Source organism: Mastigoproctus giganteus, chromosome 1 (genome assembly GCF_048544385.1).
Source record: "Mastigoproctus giganteus isolate SK-2022 chromosome 1, ASM4854438v1, whole genome shotgun sequence".
In the NCBI taxonomy this organism is placed as follows: Eukaryota; Metazoa; Arthropoda; class Arachnida; order Uropygi; family Thelyphonidae; genus Mastigoproctus; species Mastigoproctus giganteus.
Genome location: NC_143575.1, coordinates 44,820,869 through 44,844,278, shown reverse-complemented (window position 1 = coordinate 44,844,278; position 23,410 = coordinate 44,820,869). Strand labels below are relative to the sequence as shown.

The 23,410-nt window shown below is 38.2% G+C and overlaps 1 protein-coding gene across 1 annotated transcript in view; it reads left to right on the top strand.

The window, feature by feature from the left end:
- Oseg6 (intraflagellar transport protein Oseg6) overlaps positions 1–23,410 on the top strand; it is a 690,115-nt gene that overhangs the window by 200,907 nt on the left and 465,798 nt on the right. The gene's annotated exons all lie outside the window — the stretch shown is intronic.

Sequence of the window (23,410 nt, the reverse complement as noted above, 5' to 3'; positions counted from 1 at the left end):
ATACCTCATTTGAGTGTATTTCTTGTTATAAATCATATAATTTCACATTTAGTTATTCATAAATTGATTTTCCATTTAATTTCTTTATTTTTTTGTTATTTTAAATTCTGAATTTATGCCACCACTATTTTTTTATTCCACATTTACCACAATTAGTGCATTCAAAGGTTTATACTCATTACTTCATGAAAAGCATTAGCATTAGCATTATGAACAAGGCCGAACTGGTAGCTGCATTAAAGGCCGAGTGGAGGAACATATTACTTGACCTTTATAAAAAGCTGGTTGAGAGAATTGAAGATTGAAGGCCATCGTAAAAGCAAAAGGTTTTAGCACAAAATATTAAATGACACAATAAAAGCTCTTTTTTTGTCTAAAGGCTGGTGTCCAGATATTAATGGTAGGGCAGTGTATGTTACCCATCTGTGGACAACTTTAATGGAAAAGCTTGGTGATACTCAAGCCATTGCTCTTGATTTTTCAAAGGCTTTTAATCGTGTTTGGCATAAAGTCTTGTAAATAAGCTTCCATCCTTTGGTTTACCACTTTTCTTTGTAAATAGGTATCCAATTTTCTCTCTGACTGCTCACTGCGGGTGATGGCAGATGACACTCTGTCTTCTAACTTCTCCATTAATGCTGGTGTTCCCCAACATTCAGTTCTTTCTCCCACTCTTTTCCTCTTGTATATATTAATGACCTTCTTTCATTGACCGGAAATCCTATCCATAGTTTTGCTGATGATAGCACGTTGCATTTCATCTTCCAGTTTGGAAAACCTTGCCCTGCTCAAACAGCTTCAACTTCTTGAATATCCACTGCCAAATCCTTAAATGCTAATCTCCAGGTAATTCTCCAGTGGGACAAAGATAACTTAATTTCAATCCTTCTAAAACTCAGTCCTGTCTTATATCTCGCAAAAAGGATTCTTTTGCTCCTGTGCTTATCTCCGATGAAGCTCCAATTTCTAGGCAAGATCTTGGGGATTATCCTGACTTCTAATCTCTCTTGGCATAAAGCACATTACAAATATTGCATTCTCTGCATCTAAAAAACTGAGTTTTCTCTTCTGTTCTTGGCATTACTTTTTTTCCAAACATTTCTTGACTCTATAGAAATTGCAAATCCTGCCTACCATGGAATATTGTTCCCACAACTGGGGTTGTACCCCAAAAACCTCTCTCTCTCAGGCTTCTAGATTACATTCAAAAGAGGACAGTTAGGTTAATTTATGTCTTATCTCTAACAGAGTCTCTCCACTCTCTGTCTCATAAACTTTATGTTTCTGGTGCATACCTTTTCTGTAGATATTTGCCTGGGCACTGTTCTTCTGAATTGGCTTCTATAATCCCCGCTCTCTCTTTCAAAGAAGTCCGAACACATGCCGCAACCAGTCAACATCCTGGACTCAAGGGAGGTTCCCACTGACTGGAGATGTGCAAATGTATCCCCAATTCACAAAGGGGGATCGAAGGGTGACACGAGTAATTACAGACCAGTTAGTTTAACTTTTGTTCAGGGTAAAATAATGGAGTCACTGGTTATAGATGCATTGCAGGATCATCTAGACAAGACTGCAGCAATTATTCAGACACAGCATGGGTTTGTTAAGGGAAAGTCTTGTCTGACAAATTTGATAGGATATTATGATGTGGTTACAAAGGAACTGGATGCAAAAAATAATTTTGATATCATATATTTGGATTTCAGGAAAGCTTTTGACACTGTTGCGCATGGAAGACTATTGTACAAATTGGAGCAGAATGGTATTAAGGGTAAGTTGCTACAATGGATAAAAGGATGGTTAAGTGCGAGAAGACAGAGGGTGGTAATCAATGGGTGCTGCTCTTCTTGGACTAATGTTATTAGTGGAGTCCCACAGGGTTCGGTGTTAAGTCCACTGTTGTTTTGTATATTTATCAATGATATTGATGAAGGTATATCAGGCTTAATGTCAAAGTTTGCAGATGACACAAAGGTTGGCAGGGTTGTTAATGACAGTAATGGCAGTGTGCTACTGCAACAGGATCTAGATAATTTGGGCAGATGGGCTAAGAAGTGGCAACTGAAGTTTAACCTTGACAAATGCAAAGTACTGCATATGGGTAGAAGTAACCCCAGAGAAACGTACCAACTGTGTGGTACTACACTTAAAGTGGTAGAAAATGAAAAAGACCTGGGAGTAATTGTGCAGTCAGATATGAAGTTTTCTGAGCAATGCAGACAGGCTGCCAGGGCAGGTCATGGGGTTTTGTCAATGATATATAGGAATTTTGCTAGCAGGGAGAAGGAGGTGATTGTCCCTCTGTATAAGGCAATGGTCAGGCCACGCCTTGAGTACTGCGTACAGGTCTGGAGGCCTCATTTTAGGAAGGATGTAGATTTACTTGAGCATGTACAGAGAAGGGCAACAAGATTGGTGAGGGGAATGAAGGGATCCTCTTACCAAGAGAGGCTTAAGTTCTGCACGCTGAATTCTGATGGGATCCTTCCACTTGTTCAGATTACGAACCTAAGGGGGATAAATTCAAATTAAGAAAAGACAGATGTAGAATAGATGTGCGGAAATTTGCCTTTAGCCAGTGGGTGGTTAATTGCTGGAACAAACTTCCATCTGTCGTTGTGGAAGTTGATAGGTTGAATAAATTTAAGGAGGAACTGGACAGGCATTTGGAGGGAATGGTGTGATTTTTTTTTTTTTTTTTGGCTGATGCTGCATAAGCTCATACATTTGCTTTGCTTTCTTGCATCACATGCCACTACTATTACTATTACTACTATTACTATCCTTTTACTGTCCAAATTCAAACTCACAGAACCAACTTTTCTTCTTACTCATTTATTCTTTCAACTTCTGTTTTTGGAACAACCTTGTTTCGTACATATTTCCTGAAAATTACAATCTACAAAAGTTCAAGTCTAATGTCAACAAGTATCTTCTTTTATCTTTTCAACCTTCAACCCATGCATGGTACTAAGTACCATGCATGGGTTGAAGCATGGTACTAAGTACTATATGTTCTAAAAAAAAAAAAGTACCTATACATAACAATAGTCCTTGAGAATGAAAAAAAATTTAGTATGGAAAACATATTAATTTAACATGATATACTATAAGATAGTAAACTAATTATAAGGAATTGTGGGATATGTGGTTTCTTTCTTTGGCAATTCTTTACTTTTTGTTTAATTTAATTTTATTTTACTTTATTGTTTATGATTAGTTATATTTTGTAGTTTACAATAATATACCTATGTAAATCTAAGCACACGCTATTACAGAATTTTAAGTGAGAACCCCCTGGAACACTTTCGTGAACCCCCAGGGGTTTGCGAACCACCGGTTAGGAACTGCCCCAGATGTTCTTTCAGCTTGCCAAAGATGTGATAGTCACAAGGCGAAAGATTGGGACTGTACGGCACATGTTGCCATACCTCCCATCCAAAATTTTGGAGCAAGTGTCATGTTGGGCATGCATTGTGTGGCATGGTGTTGTAGTGAATAAGAACAACACCTTTGCTTAACTTTCCAGGCCTTTGTTTTTCATTGCTGGTTCAAAAGACCGTAATGTTTGGCAGCATTAATTGTTGTGCCTTTTGCCATAAAATCCGTGTAAACAAATTGCTGGCACCACTTCACTATGGCTGGATGTGACATTGCATTTTCCCCATATGCCGCTGTTATTTCCCGATGAATCTCGGAACAGTTCAGACGTTTTGCCCACAAGTATTGTTCCACACACCTTGAACTTGGAGTAACATTCTAGCTGATGTGCCATTATGAACGTTTGCTCCTGCACAACTGTTACCGCTACGTCAATGAAACTCACCTACCAGGGGTCCAAATTATGAACTCCATTCCATGCAGGCACCACATTTGCTGTGCAAATGTGGTGCCTGCATGGAATGGAGTTCATAAACTTATACCAAGAGATGGCAGCAAGTGTAACTTATTTTTTGAATGCCCCTCGTACATTTACACATGAGGAATTATTTTTGGGAGTGGATGCCAGAGGTTTATTAAACTCTATCATGGTGCTAAATGATTTTATAATAACTGAGAGGAAAGTGAAAGAGAAATTGCTGAAGTTGAATGTAAGAAAGGCATCTGGGGTGGATGGGATCCGTCCAGTTATATTAAAAGTGGCAGCAAGGAAGGTAAGTAAACCTTAGCCATTTTTATGAGATCATCCTTGTGATTCAGGAGATGTCCCTGTGGACTGGAGAATTGCAAATGTGTCTTCAATTCACAAAAGGGGATTACAGAGTGACATGAGTAATTACAGACGTGTTAGCTTAACTTTGGTTCCAGTGAAAATAATGGCGTCACTGGTTAAAGAAGTAACAGCATGGGTTTGTCGGAGCAGTCTTGGTATTGGATACTATGATAACTGATACTTTTGTTACTGTTGCACATTATAATTAGCATTAGTAGAGGCATACAATGCAAGAAAGCAAGCTTATTCAGCATCAGCCTAAAAAAAAAAAAAAAACCTCCCATTTCACCCCTCCATTCGTTCCAAATGCCTGTCCAGCTCAGCCTTAAATTTATTCAGGCTATCAGCTTCCACAACAAAAGATGGAAGTCTGTTCCACCAACTACCTGCTGGCTATAGGCAAATTTCTGTACAACTGATCTACAACTGTCTTTCCTCAGTTTGAAACTGTGCCCCCTCAGGTTCTTAGTCTGAGCAAGAGGAAAAGTCCCATCAGCATTCAGCTTGCTCAACCCATTCAAGGCCTTATCCACCTCAGTCAGATCACCTTGCAGGTGCCTACTCTCCAGGCACTGCAATTTGCAGAACTTAAGCCTTTCTTGGTAATAGCAGGCCTTCAGACCTGTACACAGTACTCTAAGTGTCACCTGACCATTGCCTTGTATAATGGAATAATCACCTCCCTGTCCCTTCTAGCAAAATTCCTACATATCATTGATAAGACTCCATGACCTGCCCTGGCATCTGCACTGCTTAGCGAACTTGATATTTGACTGCACAATTGCCCCCAGGTCTTTTTCACTTTCCACTTCCCTGAGTGTAGTAACACACAGTTGGTACGTTTCTCTTTGTTATTGCTACCCATATGCAGTACTTTGCATTTGTCAATGTTAAACTTCAGTTGCCACTTCTCAGCCCATTTTTCCAACTTATCTAGATCCAGTTGGAGTAGCATACTGTCTTTACTAATTCTGACAACCTTTGTATCATCTGCAAACTTGGACATTAAACCTAATATACCTTCATCAATATCATTGATAAATATACAAAACAACAATGGGCCCAACTACGAACTCTAAGGAAATCCACTAATAACATTTGTCCACGAAGAGCAGTGTCCATTGATTACCACTCTCTGTCGTCTCCCACTCAACCATCCCTTTATCCATTGTAGCAACTTACCCTTAATGCGATATCCCTCCAATTTGAACAGCAGTCTTCTATGTGCAACAGTATCAAAAGCTTTCCTGAAATATGAGTATATGATATCAAAATTGTTTTTGGCATTCAGTTCCTTTGTGACCACAGCATAGTATCCAGTCAAATTGATCAGACAAAACCTCCCTTTAACAAACCCATGCTGTGTCTTAACTATTACTGCAGTCTTGTCTAGATGATCCTGCAATGCTTATTTAACCAGTGATTCCATTATTTTCCGCGGAACACAAGTTAAACTAACAGGTCTATAGTTACTTGTGTCACCTTTTAAACCCCCTTTGTGAATTGGTGATACATTTGCACACCACCAGTCCATGGGGACCTCCTCTGAGTCCAAGGAAGCTTTCATAATTATGGCTAAGGGTTTGCTTACTTCCTTTGCTGCCTCCTTTAATATAACTGGATAGATCACATCCATCCCAGGTGCCTTCCTTATGTTTAGCTTCAACAATTTCTCCTCTAGTTTGCTCTCAGTTATTAGAAAATTACTTAGCTCCCTGTTAGAGTTTGATAAATTTCTGGCACTCCCCTCATTGAATAACTCCTCATGTGCGAATGTAGATGCAAAATACCTGAGCATGATCATCAATAGTCACCCTATCTATGTTAAGTGGTCCAATCTGATTCATCTCTTTCCTTCTGGAGTTTACATAAGTAAAGAATTCTTTGCATCCTTTGCCAAAGATTTCTCGTAATCTGCCTTCGCCTGCCTAAACTCCTTTGTGACTTGATTACAGACTTGCTTATACCTGCCATAGGCTTCTGTGTCACCTGATACTTTATATGCATCCCATACATTCTTCTTCTCTGCCACAAGCCTCATTAATTCATCTGACATCCATTTAGGCCTAAACCTTGAACAGTATTTCTTAGATGGAATGAAAAGCCTAGTAGCCAACAAAATTAAGTTCCTGAAAGCTTCCCATTTAGAATTCAACATTGGTAACATCATCAGTTGATCCCACTGTACAGAATTTAAAAACTGTCTGAGACCTCTTCTAGTCACCTTTATGAAAGCAAAAGCCTTTCCCTTTAGCCTTGATGGTAGTTACATTAACTTTAACTGAATGAGAGTGATCACAATATACTGATATGGGAATTAGTTACTTTAACTAATTCCCATATCAGTACATTGTGATCACTCTCACCCAGTGGTTCCTTTATCTGCAAATTCTTAATGCATGAATAATCACTGCTGATAATGAGATCAAGAGTATTACTCCCTCTGGTTGCCTCTCGTACACGTTGCTGTAGAAAACAGTCATCCAATAAATCCACAAAAGTCTTGCTAGTGTGCGAGTGACCAATCGACAAGTTCCAGTCAATATCTGGAAAGTTAAAATCCCCCATTATAAGACATTCTGATTTACTAGCCCACTCTGTGTTTCTGCACAATTGCTCATTATACTCATCAGATTCATTAGGACTATAACACACACCTACTCTCATTTTTCCTTTCCCAGTGCTTGTTTCACACCAAACACACTCAACACTGCATTGTTCACCAACAACGATTGGATGCACTTCCTTAGATTTTATGTGTTTCTTAACTAACAGCATAACCCCTCCTCCCTTCCTGTCCTGTCTATCCTTCCTGTACACATTGTACTTTCCAAATTCCAATTCTGCACTGCTTATATCCGTTGACACCACATCTCTGATATCCCAACATGTTAAACTTCATTTGCCTCCTCTCAGCCCATCTGCTCAACCTTTCCAGATCCTGTTGCAACAGCATAGTGTCAGTAGTGTCCTTGACAACCCTGCCAACCTTCGTATCGTCTGCAAACTTGGACATTAAACTTGATATGCCATCATCAATATCATTTATAAATACAGAAAACAATAATGGACCCAACACTGAACCCTGAGGGACTCCACTAATAACATTAGTCCACGATGAGCAGTGTCCATTGATTACCACTCTCTGTCTTCTCCCCCTCAACCACCCCTTTATCCATAGCAGCAATTTGCCTCCAATGCCACACTGCTGCAGTTTGTGCAGCAGTCTTCCATGCGCAACAGTATCAAAAGCCTTTGTACGATCCAAGTATATACCAGAGTTATTCCCTGCATCCAGTTCTTTTGTGACTGCATCATAGTATCCAATCAGATTGGTCAGGCAAGACTTCCCCTTAACAAAACCATGCTGTGTCCAAGCTATAACTGAAATCTTGTCTAGATGATCCTGCAGTGCTTCTTTAAAACAGTGCCTCCATTAATGTTTCTGGAACAGAAGTTAAACTCACAGGTCTATAATTACTTGTGTCAGCCTTTGCTCCTCCTTTGTGAATTGGGGTCACATTTGCACATCTCCAGTCTGTGGGTACCTCCCCTGAGTCCAAGGAAGCTCTCATAATTATGGCTAAGGGTTTGCTTACTTCCTTTGCTGCCTCCTTTAATATAAGTGGATAAGTCCCATCCACCCCAGGTGCCTTTCTTGTGTTTATCTTCAACAATTTCTCCTCCACTTTACTCTCAGTTATTACAAGATTCTCTAGCTTACTGCCAGAGTGGAATACACCTCTGGCATTCCCCTTGCTTAATAACTCCTCACGTGTGAATGTCGATGCAAAATATTCATTTAGTTTGTTAGCTACCTGAGCAGGATCATCAACAGTTGACCCATCGATATCAAGTGGACCAAATCTGATTCATCCCCTTCCTTCTAGAGTTTACATAAGTAGAGAACTCTTTGCTGTTTTTCTTTGCATCCCTTGCCAAAGATTTCTCGTAATTTGCCGTCGCCTGCCTAACCTCCTTTGTAACTTGGTTACAGATCAACTTGTATCTATTATAGGCTTCTGTGTCACGTATTAATTTGTATATATCCCATGCATTTTTCTTCTCTGCCATATGTCTCATTAGTTCATCTGACACCCATTTAGGCCTAAACCTTGAACAATATTTCTTAGTTGGTATGTAAAGCTTAATAGCTTCCAAGATACGTTCTTTGAATGCTTCCCATTTTGAATTTGCTGTTGGTAACATCATCAGTTGGTCCCACTGTATAGAATTTAAATACTGTCCCAGTCCATCGTAGTCGCCTTTACGAAAGCAATAACCCTTCCCTTTACCCCTAATGGTAGTTACCTCTTTGAGTAAATCCCACTTCAGCACACTGTGATCACTGCCACCTAGTGGTTCCTTTATCTGCAGATTCTTAATGCATGAAGAATCACTACTGATAATCAAATCAAGAGTATCACTCCCTCTAGTTGCCTCCCGAACATGCTGATGTAGAAAACAATCATCCAATAAATCCACAAAAGCCTTGCTAGTGTGTGAGTGACCAGACCCCAAATTCCAGTCAATATCTGGGAAATTAAAATCCCCCATTATAAGACTTTCTGATGTACTCACCCACTCTATTTCCCTGTACAGTTTCTTATTATACTCATCAGAGTTATTAGGCCTATAACACACTCCTACTCTCAATTTTGATCTCCCAATGTTTATATCACACCAAACTGACTCGTCACTGCACTGTCCAGTGATGTCGACTGGCTTCACTTCCTTGGATTTTATGTGTTTCTTAACTGATGGCATAACCCCTCCTCCCTTCCTATCCTGTCTGTCCTTTCTGTAGACATTGTACTCCCCAAATTCCAGTTCTACATTCCTTATATCTGTGTGACACCATGTCTCTGATATCCCAACAATATCTGCCTTTGATGTTTTGAGCAATACCTCAAATTCATCAAATTCATCAAATTATGATCAAGTAAATGGAAATTCTTCATTAACAGTTCTGTGACAAGCCTAAAAGGAGTTCTGCTACAGGTGTTAAGCAGAACTCCTTGAACAGTGTGAAACAGATACCTTAATCAACTGGCTAATGCAATATATATATGACTAATGGTGGTCTTTGTGCAGTGAAAAAGTTAAATTAGAGTATATCCAAAAGAATTCAAATTATAGATGACAATAGAAGTGGATCATATTAGCATTCTAGCTAACTACTACCATGTAACAAAATTAAACTTTCACTAAATAGGCAATAAAGAAAATAACAAAGGAAAGAAAATTAGTGTAGAAAATATTGGTGGCTGCAAAACATTACCTACTACATTTTTCAGAAACATAATTTGAATATAAATGAAGAATATGCTGTCATACTGCCCGAGCCCATCTACTTACCTTTACATCATTCACCTTTCTGCTCTACTTGTTCCTACTTCTTATGTCCTGTGAGTCCTTAGTTTTATCAATGCAATATGTGGGATACTACCATCCAATCTATTTTTCATCTTAACAAAGTTTACCAACTTTTCACTGCTACTTTGTAAGCTCTTATATCTCTCAAATACGGAGGATGCGGAAAGGTCAGGGAATGACCACCGCATATTCCGGGAGCAATATGGCCTTAGTTGCTAATGCTCCTAAAAAAAAAAAAAAAAATATATATATATATATATATATATATACAAAGGGTACTAGGAAAGTTTTGCAATATGACGCAACAATGAATCACAGGAAGCTGCTTGTTGCTGCATGTTGAGACATGTTCATACGTGCATAGCAGCCGCCGCGCCAAGTCGATGGGCTCAGTTATTCATTAGTAGTGAGAGTGTAAAGTGCTTGCGATGGCATCGTGGTCACGAAATGAGATAAGGACAGTTTTGCGGTATAATTTCGTGCGTGGTTTAACCATAGACCAGTGCTTAGAAGAAATGACTCTTGCACTAGGTGATGATTGTCCACATCGTACAACGATATTCAGGTGGTATAGAGAATTCCAAAGGGGAAATTTCACTCTGGAGGATTCTGAGAGGCCGGGAAGGCCACGAACGTCAGTTACGGAGGAAAACATTACTGCTGTGAGGAAAATGCTTGACGAAAACAGGCGAGTGACCTACAACAGATAGAGGATACTTTGGGCCTAAATGCACCAGCAATTCGTTCGATTCTGCAAGATCATTTGCACGTGAAGAAACTTTGTTCTCTCTGGGTGCCACATCAACTGACTGAAGAGCAGATGACACGACGTGTGACTTGGTGCCGGGAGATGTTAAAAAAGTTTGATAAGGGACAATCTCGGTATGTGAACAACATCGTGACAGGTGACGAGACTTGGCTGTACTATTACGATCTGCCGACCAAGGCTCAAAACAAAGTTTGGGTCTTTGATGACGACACACCCGTAATTGTCAGAAAATCCCGATCTGTAAAGAAGAAAATGATAGCTGTATTTTTCAAATCGAGTGGAATTGTGGAACGTGTCGTTTTGGACACGCAGAAGACAGTCACAGCTAAGTGGTATACTGAACAATGCCTGCCTAAAGTCATTGGATCTATGAAGAACCTGCGGCCAAAGTCAGGAATGGACACCTGGTACCTCCATCACGATAATGCTCCAGGTCACCGCGCCAAAGCCTGCACCGAATATTTGACCACGACAGGACTGAAACTTCTCGAGCACCCTCCCTACAGCCCAGACCTTGCTCCCTGCGACTTTGCACTGTTCCCGCATGTGAAAATGAAGCTAAAAGGGAGGCGGTTTTCCAGTGATGAGGACCTTCTACAGGTTTGGGACAACGAGTGTGCTTTACTCCCTAGTGAAACTTGGCAGAACTGGTTTAAAGATTGGTTTCGGAGGATGGAGAGGTGTATTGAATGTAGAGGAAATTACTTTGAAAAAATTAAATAAACAAAGCTGTATTGCAAAACTTTCCTAGTACCCTTTGTATATATATATATATCTCAACTATCCGGGCAGTCTGTGCACCATGTATTTAACAGCATTCATCATCACATATATCGTTTCAATTTATACATCCAGCTATCTTGCAGACACTATACCATTCCCCCCCCCCCACAATTTCTAACGCTAGGAACTGGTAGTGAACCTATATAGAAATATACTGGCATGCCACCATCTTGGTCATTTTCAGTCTTATAAGGTAATGGAAAGTTCCTTTCTTCTTGCCTATTCCTACATTTCGATATCATTACTTTAGTTTTTCAATTCTTTTGCTTGCTTCTGTAAGGTCATCCATGATCTGTATGCCCTACTAATAATAATTATAATTACATTTATTGGCACAAATTATTAGACCTTATTCTAGCCTCAAAATTTCATGCTTAACATGTGTCTACAGTACACATGCACCATAGCATACAGAGCATGTATGGAAACAGAAGCAAGAACATTGCTGTCTTTCTCATAATTTCGGTGGATGACCTCTGATGAAGTCACTGAAATTGTGAAAAACACTGCAATGTAGTCTTATTTGGTTGCTTTTTCATATCTTATTTTAATTTTTTGCCAACTATCTGTCTCTTTTTTCATATCTTACTTGGTCACTTCATCCTACCATATATCGTTACATTTCTTATCCATATCATCGAATTCACTTCTCATGTTCACTTCTTGTGTATATCGTAGATTCAATAGGATCAAACAAAATATCTTCTTCATACCATAAAATTTATAATACAGGGTGAGTCACAAAGAAGTAGCCCTGTCAATGAAACTACAATACGATGCATGCACAAATGGGTAAATGTATAGTACATTACCTGCCGTTAAAGATGTTGGAAATGACCTCCTTGGGCCTGTGTCAGCATGCTTCTCTGCAGCACTGTACCATTGATGCCTGCAATAGCAGTATGAATGTTCTTCTGTAATTCTTGAAGAGTGTGCGGGTTCGTCTCATAAATGAATAGACAGGTCACATATAGACAGGTCTGGGGAATGTGGGGGGCCATAAATCTTTGCTGACAGTTCTTCCATCTGGAAAGGCTTCATGAATTCAGGCCAGCGCTCTGTGAGATATATGGCAAGTGGCCCCCATCTTGTTGAAATGTGTACCACTCCCACTCTTCAGGGGTTAATTGTGTGTAAAAGCTTTCAAATATTGCAAGGTACACATCTGTGTTAACAGTTGTCTCAAAAAAGATTTTCCCTACAATCCACCATGCTGTATGACACACCATACTCCGATTTTTTCATCATGAAGTGGTTCTTTGTGGAGTTGGTGTGAATTTTCAGTTGCCCAGTACCTTGTGTTTTGAGAATTGATGTGTCCGGATAAATGAAACCAGGCCTCATCTGACATAAAATATCGAGTTGGATGGAGTGTCCCATCAATGACGCTGTTGAGGAGCCACCTGCAATAATTTACACATTTCACTTTATCTGTCTCTTTTAATTCTTGCACACACGTTACACAAAGCGGCTTCAAATTTAGAGAGTACAGTGCATGCACGCATATTGTCTGACTTACACTGACTTTCTGGGCTAATTTCCGGGTCCTCTTCCTGTCGCTTAATTTTATCCTCTCATGAATATCGCATGCTACAGTTGGTGTATGAATAGATGGGGCTCTGTTCTTTTTTGCATTGAGGACACTTCCTGTTTCACGCCACTTCTTCATCAGTTGCTGTATACAGCGTTTTGCTGGTATCCCAGCAGTGGGGAACTGTTCCGCAACCAATCTTCTTGTTTCCTTAAATGAACCCATACACACATATGCCTCAACAATTGCAACTCTTTCTGGAACCAAGTAAGGCATGATGCAGAAAACCCTTACAAACACACATGTGCACACAATTGTACATGGGACACAAACTGGATTACGTTTGGCAAAACACTGTTTTCCAACGAGACAGTGACCTTGAGGGGTGATGCATGCTACTAATCTATGAGGGGAAGATTTGTTTGTGCAGGTGGCTAGCCACGTGTTGATTGGCTGCTGGTTCTTCCAAGCATGGAGCAGCAGGCTACTTTTTTTGTGACTCAGCAGTGGGCTACTTTTTCATGACTCGCCCTGTATTATAATATATACATAATAATATATATTTTTCCTTGTTGCTTTTAGTGTTACTAACTTTGGCATTTATTATTATATATTATTATATATATATATATATATATATATGCTACAGGTGGCATTACACAGATGCATATTTTTTCATCTGTATAATATCAATTACAGATTTGGAATCAGAAACTACAAATTGTACAAGTTCACCTTTTTGCATTAAAAAGCAGAATTGTTTTTAAAAAATGTATACCAGTGCAATTTCAACTGAACAAGTGAAAAAAGTCAGCTTACTTATGCCCAATACATTTGATTATTAATATACCTCATATATGAGGGTAGTTTAATAAATAATCGCCCTGATTTAGCTGCAGAGGTGCTAGCCTGTTGATTCTTGGCACAGGTTTTAGTCCTTCTCTACACAGCCACCCTGCAGATTTACACATTTTTCCCATTGATGGATGAGGCTACAGATACTGTTTTCGTAGAAGTGGTGAGGTTGGTCTTTGAACCATGACTCTGTTGCAGAAATGAGTATCTCGTCGTCAGGGAAATGGGTCCCCCGAAGAAATAATTTGAGGGAAGGAAACAAGAAGTCCGATGGTGCAAGATCAGGTGAATAGGCTGGATGGGATAGTATTTCATATCCACAAGTGGCTGCTTGTGTTGTTGCAATTTCAGAAGTGTGAACTGGGTCATTGTCTTGAAGCATTCTCACACCCTAGGACAGCATGCCACACCTATACATGTTTTGATTTTCTCCCGTAATTTTGTGAGTAAGTTGGCATAATAGGCACCTGTAATTGTTCTACCTTTTGGCAGGTAATCAGTCATTATTACGCCTTTCTCATCCCAAAACACTGTCAGCAAGACCTTTCCTGCTGACACTTGGACCCTTGCGGGGGGGGGGGGGGACCATGATGTCCCCATTCCATGAACTGCTTTTTACTTTCAGGGTCAAAATGGTGTATCCAACTTTCATCCTGAGTGATTAGACAAGAGTAAAAGTCTTCCTCGTTTTTTTGGCACAGGGCTAACAACTCTTGTGATTTCCGTGGTCGATCAGCCTTCTGGAAACCAGTCATTAATCAGGGAATCTATCTTGCACTCAATTTCTGTAAACTCAAATCCATAAATGGAGTTGGTCATGAAGGACTGTTTCAACAGAGCCCACACTAATCTTCACCTCCTGGGACAATTCACGCACAGATATCTGGCAATCTTCCATGATTAACGACTCCACTTTTCTGATAATGCTGTCATCAATGGCTGAATGGGGACGACGTGTAATGGGCTCAGATTCTACCAATGTCCGACCACACCTAAACTGTGTATGCCAGTGCTTCCCAATGCCAAAGGATGGGGCTTCATCCTTATATACAGCAGTCATCTCCTCATGGATTTCTTTAGAAGATTTCCCCTTCAAGAACAGATACTGGATTACAGCTCTGGCTTCAACTTTGTCCATGATGCTACTTCATCACACGTTCAGCTCTGTAAGAGAAAATCAAATTAAGACACAGGGCTGAAATTTTACACATTTAGTACAGTGATATGTATGATGCTACACACAAAATATCGTGACTCTGCGATATGTGGAAGTAGGTGAGGGCGATTCTTTATTGAACCACCCTCTTATATATATATATATATATATAAAATAATTTTTTTAGTTAATTATAATACCAATTAGATAAATTGGAGAATTTAGCATAGAAATATTAGGGGTGAAAACTATACTCATTAGTTCAAAGGGCCAAATATTTAAGTAATCTAAGTTGGACTTCTTTGTTGTACCCTATAAATAAACACATAGAATATAATAAAATAAAATGAAATAGTAAAATTAAAATGATAATATAGCTAATTATAGATATATGGATACATTGAACGGAATTTTAACGAGGGCTGTCTCCACTCAATACATCCCATCAGTAATTAGCTGAGGCTATCTGTTTCTGTTTGCCATTTGCCACTTTTTCTATGTTCAAATATACTGAGAATTTACGAATATATAATCAAATTGGCTTAATTACTTTAATATACCTTAAATTTAGCAGAAAACTGGCAGAATAACTGCTAGCCTGACAGTGAAAAATAATAATAATGGAAGTGAATAATGAATAATATATGCGAATTTAAATTTATGTAGTGAAAAGGAAGACTTATGCCTAAAATTAAGGCGAATATGAAGAGGAATAAGGATAGTAATAGACCTCAATCTCCCTCGAATTGCTCTAATAGATTTTGAGGTATAAAAAATTAGAGTTAGTAAGCAGAAAGCAAAAGCATAGAAACAGCATATTATATAGATACTTGGGATTAACCGGGAGCATAACTGCCCAAAATTTTAGTAAGGATCCGGGTATTATAGTATGTAGTGATATTTGATGTAATTAGAAGAGATTTTAGAATAGCTAATGTATCATAAATCCATAATTATTGGATTTATGAAATTAAAAGAATAAATCCTCATTTACTCAAAACTAGTTTTCTGTACAAACAGAAATTAAATAAATAGAAAATGAACTATATCTTCTTGTAGTGGACTACATAGCTAAAAGGATTTATATTCCAAGCTGCTGCCCTTATATATGATGAAGAAAGATAGCAGCGCCCCCTCACTTTTGGTTATTATGTGAACAATTAAATATTTAATTAATTTAAAATTGAATTTTGGGAAAATTAAATAATTAAAATTAAATTAACTTCATGAGATGTTTGAATAATGCAGAAAATAGTAGATTAGAAATTAAAAATTGCAAACCTGAATAAGTATTAGAAATTTTGTAAATATTTAAAGAAAATGATGTAGGATAAGGCCAAGAAAGATAGCACCCTCTTATTATTGGTTACTTTAATACCAACTTGAATAAATAATTAAACAATTATTTACATGGAAGATAATGATAGAAAAATGCCGGAGTTTGTATTAAACGAAAATGTTGGAAAAATACTAGCAGAAAATAACAGTAAAAGTATATAACAGATGTTGAATGAAGAATTGTATCTAAGACAGAAAACAATGACTGATATATTTTAACACACTTTAAAAAGAAATTAGCTGGTACCCTGATGAGTGAATAATGCTAAATATTTCAAAAATTAATTACTGACCCTAGAACAGATATAACCTTTCTACAGTGTAAGCTATATGTAATATGCACTAAGGGAAGTGTCTAATATATACATATGTACAAGTTCTCAGAATAACCTTACTGAGAATTTAATTATATTTTAATTATGTAATTCAGTTATAACTAATTTTGGGTTAATATTTTTGTGCCATTTATTAATTGCTATATTTATAGTCCTGTTATTTTTCTATGAACTTTTCTGGGAATTCATTCCTAATCAGTTTGGCTTTTAATTCTTTTAGTGATTCTAGTATACTATTGCTGTTATTAAGGCACCTCCGTAGCCAGGTGGGAAGGAGCAGCAGTGCGTAGCACAGGCTTCTTGATTAGACCGGGGTTCGACCCCGTCACCACCAAATACGGAGGATGTGGAAAGGTCAGAGAATGACCACCACGTATCCCGGAGCAATATGGCCTTAGTTGCTAATGCCCCTAAAAAAAACCAAACCAAACCAAGCTGTTATTACCTATTTTTATTCATCTAAAACTCTGTGAAATAATAATGTTACCATGAATCCTTTTTTGCAATATTAGAATGCCAATGCGTTAAGCTAATATCTTCAAAGTTAAAGTCTTTATGTTTGTCATATACTTTGGTATACCAATTATTATCAACTTTATATATATCTAGATACGTTGCAGCTGAAGTGCTATCTTTATTAGTACTTTCCAGTTGTAACTCCTGAGGATACTGCAGTGCGATATCTTTCTGAAAGTGGGGTTCATTTATTACAATAAGATTGTCAATGTAACGATATAGTATTATGCTTTTATTTGTATTCCTTTCATAATAGTGTGGCCCCAAGTGCCAAGCGATTCTGTGATCAAGTGAATTTTTGCTCTGAATTAGCGCTCTTTCTTGAAGTAGAAATCGTTTCCTTATTTAAAGCATTTATTAACACACAATTAAATAATCCATAGTAAAGAAAGCAACTTTACTAGATTAAGAAGGAAAGCAACCTTCTCTTTCCCTTTTATTTTCTGTTATATCTTAATTACTAACCTAGTGCTTGGTCACAGGGCGGCACTGCTCCTGCCTCCACGTGGCGGGGCCGGTAACCTGGAAGGGAAAAGCTCTCCCTTTCAGGGCGAAATGGAGCGAACTGACTCCAATACCCAGGAATCCACTGGGTCAACGGACCCGAAGAGAACAGATCCAAGATATGAGAAATCTAGTTCTTTCGGAGACACCTCTAAGACAATCAGAAAAGGCGATAGAAATGAATCTGTCTCCACAAAGAGATTAAAAACTGACTCTCAAGTTTTAATTTCTCCAACATATATTATTGTACACTCAAATACGGAGAAAGCGGTAGGACAATTGTCACCCTTTCTCATACAAAAGACTCTTGAGAGTTATGTTGGCACACCAAAACAAGTTAAAAGACTAAAATCAGGCGACATTTTGGTAGAAACGGCCAATGCTAAACACTCAGAAAAATTATTACAAATGACAACCTTTGCAGGAATACCAGTAATAGTATCCCCGCACAATACATTAAATACTTCAAAAGGTGTCATTACGGAATGGGACCTTCTAAATGTGCCCGAAGAGGAAATTCAAATGGAACTTCAGGAACAAGGAGTCATCAGTGTTAAAAGAATTACAATTAAAAAAGAAGGGATAATCACCCCCACCAGGAATCTGATACTCACTTTCAACACGCCCAAATCACCCAGATCAGTGAAAGCTGGATACCTACACTGCAATATAAGACCATACATCCCGAATCCTCTCCGTTGTTTCAACTGTCAGAAGTTTGGTCACTCACAGACAGTATGTAGAGGAAAATTAACATGTGGAAACTGTGGTTCGCAAGAACATGCCACTTCTACTTGCACAGCTGGATCCCATAAATGTGTAAATTGTAAAGGAGATCATACTGCATATTCAAGGGAGTGTGAAATTTGGAAGAAGGAAAAAATGATACAAAAATACAAAGCAGAAAATGGAGTTTCATATCAGGAAGCTAAAAAGGCAATTACAATAAATATAACAAACAAACCTTTTTATGCGCAGATTACCACAATCAAAAAGGCTCCGGAAATTAAACTACCCAATTCAAAATGTTGCGGCACGCAAACGGATGTTACAATCCCCCCAGGAGAATCCATCTCAGAATGGGTTCGTGAGTTTTACAAACCATCTCCTTCACAAAAACAAGAAAAGATTATCAATACTCCTTTATCTTTCTCACCAGATAATTCAGAAAATGTAAGAAGAAAAGCAAACAAAGAAAAGATAGGTAGTACAGGAAAAAAGACTGCAGAACAAATGGACACGGATGCAAGAAACCAAGTAGAGGAACCAATTCTCGAAATCTTTACTGAAGAAGAAATGGATACGGGTAGACCCTATTTTTCAAAAAAAGACAAAACCAAGGTAGACAAAAATAAATCAGCCCCAAGGAAGCAATCCGAGGGAACATCTAACCCCAAATGACAGATACGATTATCCAATGGAACTGTCGAGGTTTTCGCTCAAACACTAATGATGTTATAGATCTCATCACCCAGTACCACCCACTAAGTATCTGCCTACAAGAAACCTATTTAAAACCACAGGACAATAGTATAATCAAAAATTATATCACATATAGAAAGGATCGCATAACGAATGGAACAGCGAGAGGAGGAGTTGCAATACTAGTTAACAGATATGTCCCCTCCCAAACGATACCATTGAACACACCATTAGAAGCAGTTGCAGCCCGTCTAGCGATAGGCTTCAATATTACCATAGCCTCAGTATATCTACCCCCTAATCAAGAATTCCGATTTAAAGATTTCAAAGAGCTGATCACTCAACTACCACCTCCATTCTGCATCTTAGGTGACCTAAATGGACATCACCCACTATGGGGCAATCACAAAATAGACCAGAAGGGTAAGCAAATAGAAAAATTAATTGTCGAGAACAACCTAATGATTCTAAATGACGGCACACACACACATATTTCCACCTTCCATCAAAAAGCAGTTCTGCAATAGACTTATCAATCTGTTCCCCAACACTGTTCCCTATGACTAAATGGAGCGTGCACGAGACTCCATTGAGCAGTGACCACTACCCCATTATTTTGAAAATCATGGAAAAAACGCCATGCCAAGCCAGTAGGCACCCCAGATGGAAAATATATGATGCAGATTGGGAAACATTCAGGATACTAGCCAAGCTAGACCGCAACATTATTAAAAGAGAATCAGTACAAACATCAGTAGCCTATGTTACTGATAGTATGCTTCAAGCTGCGGAAAAGACAATACCTAAAACATCTTCTAACATCAGAATATATCCCAAACCATGGTGGAACAAAGAGTGCCAGGAAGCTAAAAAAGAAAGAAATAGAGCCTGGAACCTTTTTCGCAAAAATCCAACAACAGAAAATCTGATACAATTCAAGAGAACCAGAGCCAAGGTCAGGAAAGTGCAAAAAACAAGCAAAAAAGCTGCTTGGATGAAATTTGCATCCACTATAACTATTTCCACACCAACTACACTTATCTGGAAAAAGATCAGAAGGATGATCAACAATTCTCAATTAAACCACTCTCCATTGCTAAATTGGAAGGGACAGTTGGTTACAAACACCTTAGATATAGTCAACGTGCTTGCTGAAAATTTTTCAAATACATCTGCTAATTGTACATACCCCACAGCTTTTAAAACGTACAAGAAAGAGGCCGAAAAAATAAAATTAAACTTTTCTACCAATCAGTGTGAACAATACAACTTGCCACTCACGGCAGCAGAACTAAAACAAACTCTGCTACAGGTGAAACACAGCGCAGTCGGTCCTGATGAAATCCATTATGCAATGGTACAACAATTAGATGAACAGTCCCAATTAGCCCTATTAGATCTATACAACAAAATATACCTTGAAAATTCTTTCCCAAACAAATGGCACCACTCAATAATACTAGCTTTCCCAAAACAGGGAAAAGATCTCTCAGACCCACAGAACTACCGTCCCATAGCTTTGACCAGCTGCTTAGGCAAGATCTTAGAGAAAATGGTCAACAATAGACTAACATGGTATCTAGAAAATAATAATCTTCTCAACCCAGAACAATTTGGTTTTAGAAAAAATCGCTGTACCTTGGATGTACTTATACAACTGGAAAATCAAGTAAGAAATGCTTTTCTCAGGAAACAACACCAAGTCATGGTTAATTTTGATATCCAAAAGGCATATGATACCACGTGGCGATATGGTATACTTAAAAGGTTACATCAACTTGGCCTTAGAGGACATCTACCCCTCTACATATACAATTTCCTTAAGAATCGGACCTTCCAAGTTCGAATGAACAATACACTTTCCAATGTATTTTATCAAGAAGAAGGGGTCCCTCAAGGATCTGTACTTAGTGCCACACTTTTTGCAGTCCACTTCAGCACAATAATAGAACAAATCCCAAACAATATCTTTACAACAGTTTATGCTGATGATTTCAGCATTTCTTATCAAGCGCAGCATATGAGAACAATAGAATGGCAATTGCAAGTAGCCATTAACAGAGTCATAAAATGGACAGAAAGAAATGGATATAGAATATCGGTACAAAAGACTGCATGTATACATTTCTGCAGAAAAAGGAATCTCCATCCTGACCCAGAACTCAAGCTGAAAGAACAGATCATCCCAGTTAAAAATAGTGTCCGTTTCTTAGGATTAGTTTTTGACAAAAAACTGACTTTCCTAGAGCATATCAGTCACATAAGAGTCCACTGTTTGAAGAAAATGAACATCTTGAAGGTCCTATCCGCTATATCCTGGGGAGCAGACAGGACAATCCTACTACGTTTATATCGCCTTCTCATTCGGTCTAAGCTAGACTATGGTGCCCCGGTCTATGACTCGGCAAGACCTAGTGCTCTGAGATGGCTCGACCCGGTACATCACTGCGCACTACGTTTAGCCCTTGGAGCTTTCCGCACCTCACCTGTGCAGAGCCTGTACGCCGAAGCTCAAGAACGTCCTCTGCAAATCAGAAGACAAAATCAATTACTCTCTTACGCAGCTAAAATAAAATCCTTACCAGACCACCCTCTACAGAAAACGCTTTTTACTTCTGAATGGGAACAACATTATCAGCAACAACAAAGAATCAATAAACCTGCGAATGTGAGATTAAAAAACCTTCTTCTCAGTAGAGAGCTTAACCTGGATAACATAATTCTACTGACGAAGCAGTCTACCCCACCATGGATAATCCGACAACCTTTATGCGACTTTTCCTTCCACACTTGGGGAAAACAAACCCTTTCTCATATAAACCATCAACAGCTGCACGCTGCTTATAAGGCACAATTTTCAGATCATTGCTTTCTATATACAGATGGATCCAAAACTGATTCTCATGTGGGAGCGGCAGTTTACTTTTCAGACATCACATTGGCTCAAAAACTCCCAAAAGACTGTAGCATCTATATTGCAGAACTGCAAGCCATTATGCTAGCATTAAACGAAATCGACCATTCAAGTTTTCAAAACAGCATAATTTTTACTGACTCCCGTAGTTCCATGATGGCAATACAAAATATCAGTTCTAACAAACATCCACTACAACAGCAGATCCAATACAAAATATCAAAACTCCTTGAACAACACCGTAACATTAGATTTTGCTGGATCCCAAGCCATGTCGGAATACATGGCAACGAACAAGCAGACAGAGCTGCTAAAGAAACCAAGAACAATATTTCTGCATCAGAATATATCTCTTACTCTGACTACAAACACGTTATTGATCGCAGTGGGAAACATCACTGGCAGCAGCAATGGCAAGTACTTACCACTAACAAATTGCATCAGATTAAATTATTACTCCAGCCATGGAAATCCAGCATTCAGAAAAATAGGCGCGATGAAGTGATACTTGCTAGGTTAAGGATAGGACACACGTATTTCAGTCACTCTTATCTTTTGCGAGGAGAAATCCCCCCCTATGCCCTATCTGTCACACACAACAAACAGTAGAACACGTACTGATTACTTGTCCAGCTTTTGCAGATGATCGCCGAAACTCCTTCAAAGAGCTAAACAAACATCACCCTCTCACTCTCAAAACCATACTGGAAGATAGAAAAAATATAGCAGATGTTTTTCAGTTCCTCAAGAAAATAAATTACTATAATCAAATATAAAACTAAGTATTATCTATTACTCTTGGAAATTATTAGCAGCAATATACCAATTAGAACAAAACCGATAAATTAAATCTTACAGGCGCATTTTAGCCACAGTAGCTCTTGCGCCAAGAACTCTTAAATCAAATCAAATCAAAAATCAAATCATAATAGTGTAGGCAAAAATTTGCTACTATGCAAGAACTGCATGCCCACATAGCTATTCCTATATGCTGCTCATATATGTTACTACCATTAAAGATGTAGCAGTTAAATAGACATAAATTTATGATACAGTCCCAATAGTACTGGTCACAAGGTATTAATTTTTGAAATTTATTATAATAGCAGTTAAAGACGTATTTCAAGTTATTATGAGATATACTTGTAAATAGGTTTTTAAAGTCAAATGTGCTTATATGTTTGATGCTTTGGGTATTATCATTTAAATAATCTATTACTGGTACGTTGTTCATAATAATTTTTGATTCTCCTATGTTACTATAGATAATATTGAGCAGAGATTCCAGTTTTTTGTGTGGTAACTTAGCATAACTATTTCTGCATGATGTAATGAATCTAAATCCTATGAGTACTTTGTGGAATTTTGGTATCCAGTGTATATAAGGAAATTTAGTATTTGGGTTGTTTAATTTTATTTTTTTGCACATGGCCATTATTTTCTTAATAATAATACTACTTTTAGAATTCTCAATATTATATGTGGTACTATTGTTAAGTTCATTCAGTAAAGTGGAGGTGTAGAATTTTTTGCATATAATTATAATTATTGACTGCTTTATCAATCGTGGTAATTATAAATTTAGATTGTAAGTCTAGTAGCTGTTGCGTGATTAATCGTTAATCGAATATCCTGGCTGGTTTAATCCTTTTGTACCCATGGCATATTTCCTTTTCTAAAGCTTCGTAAGCAAGT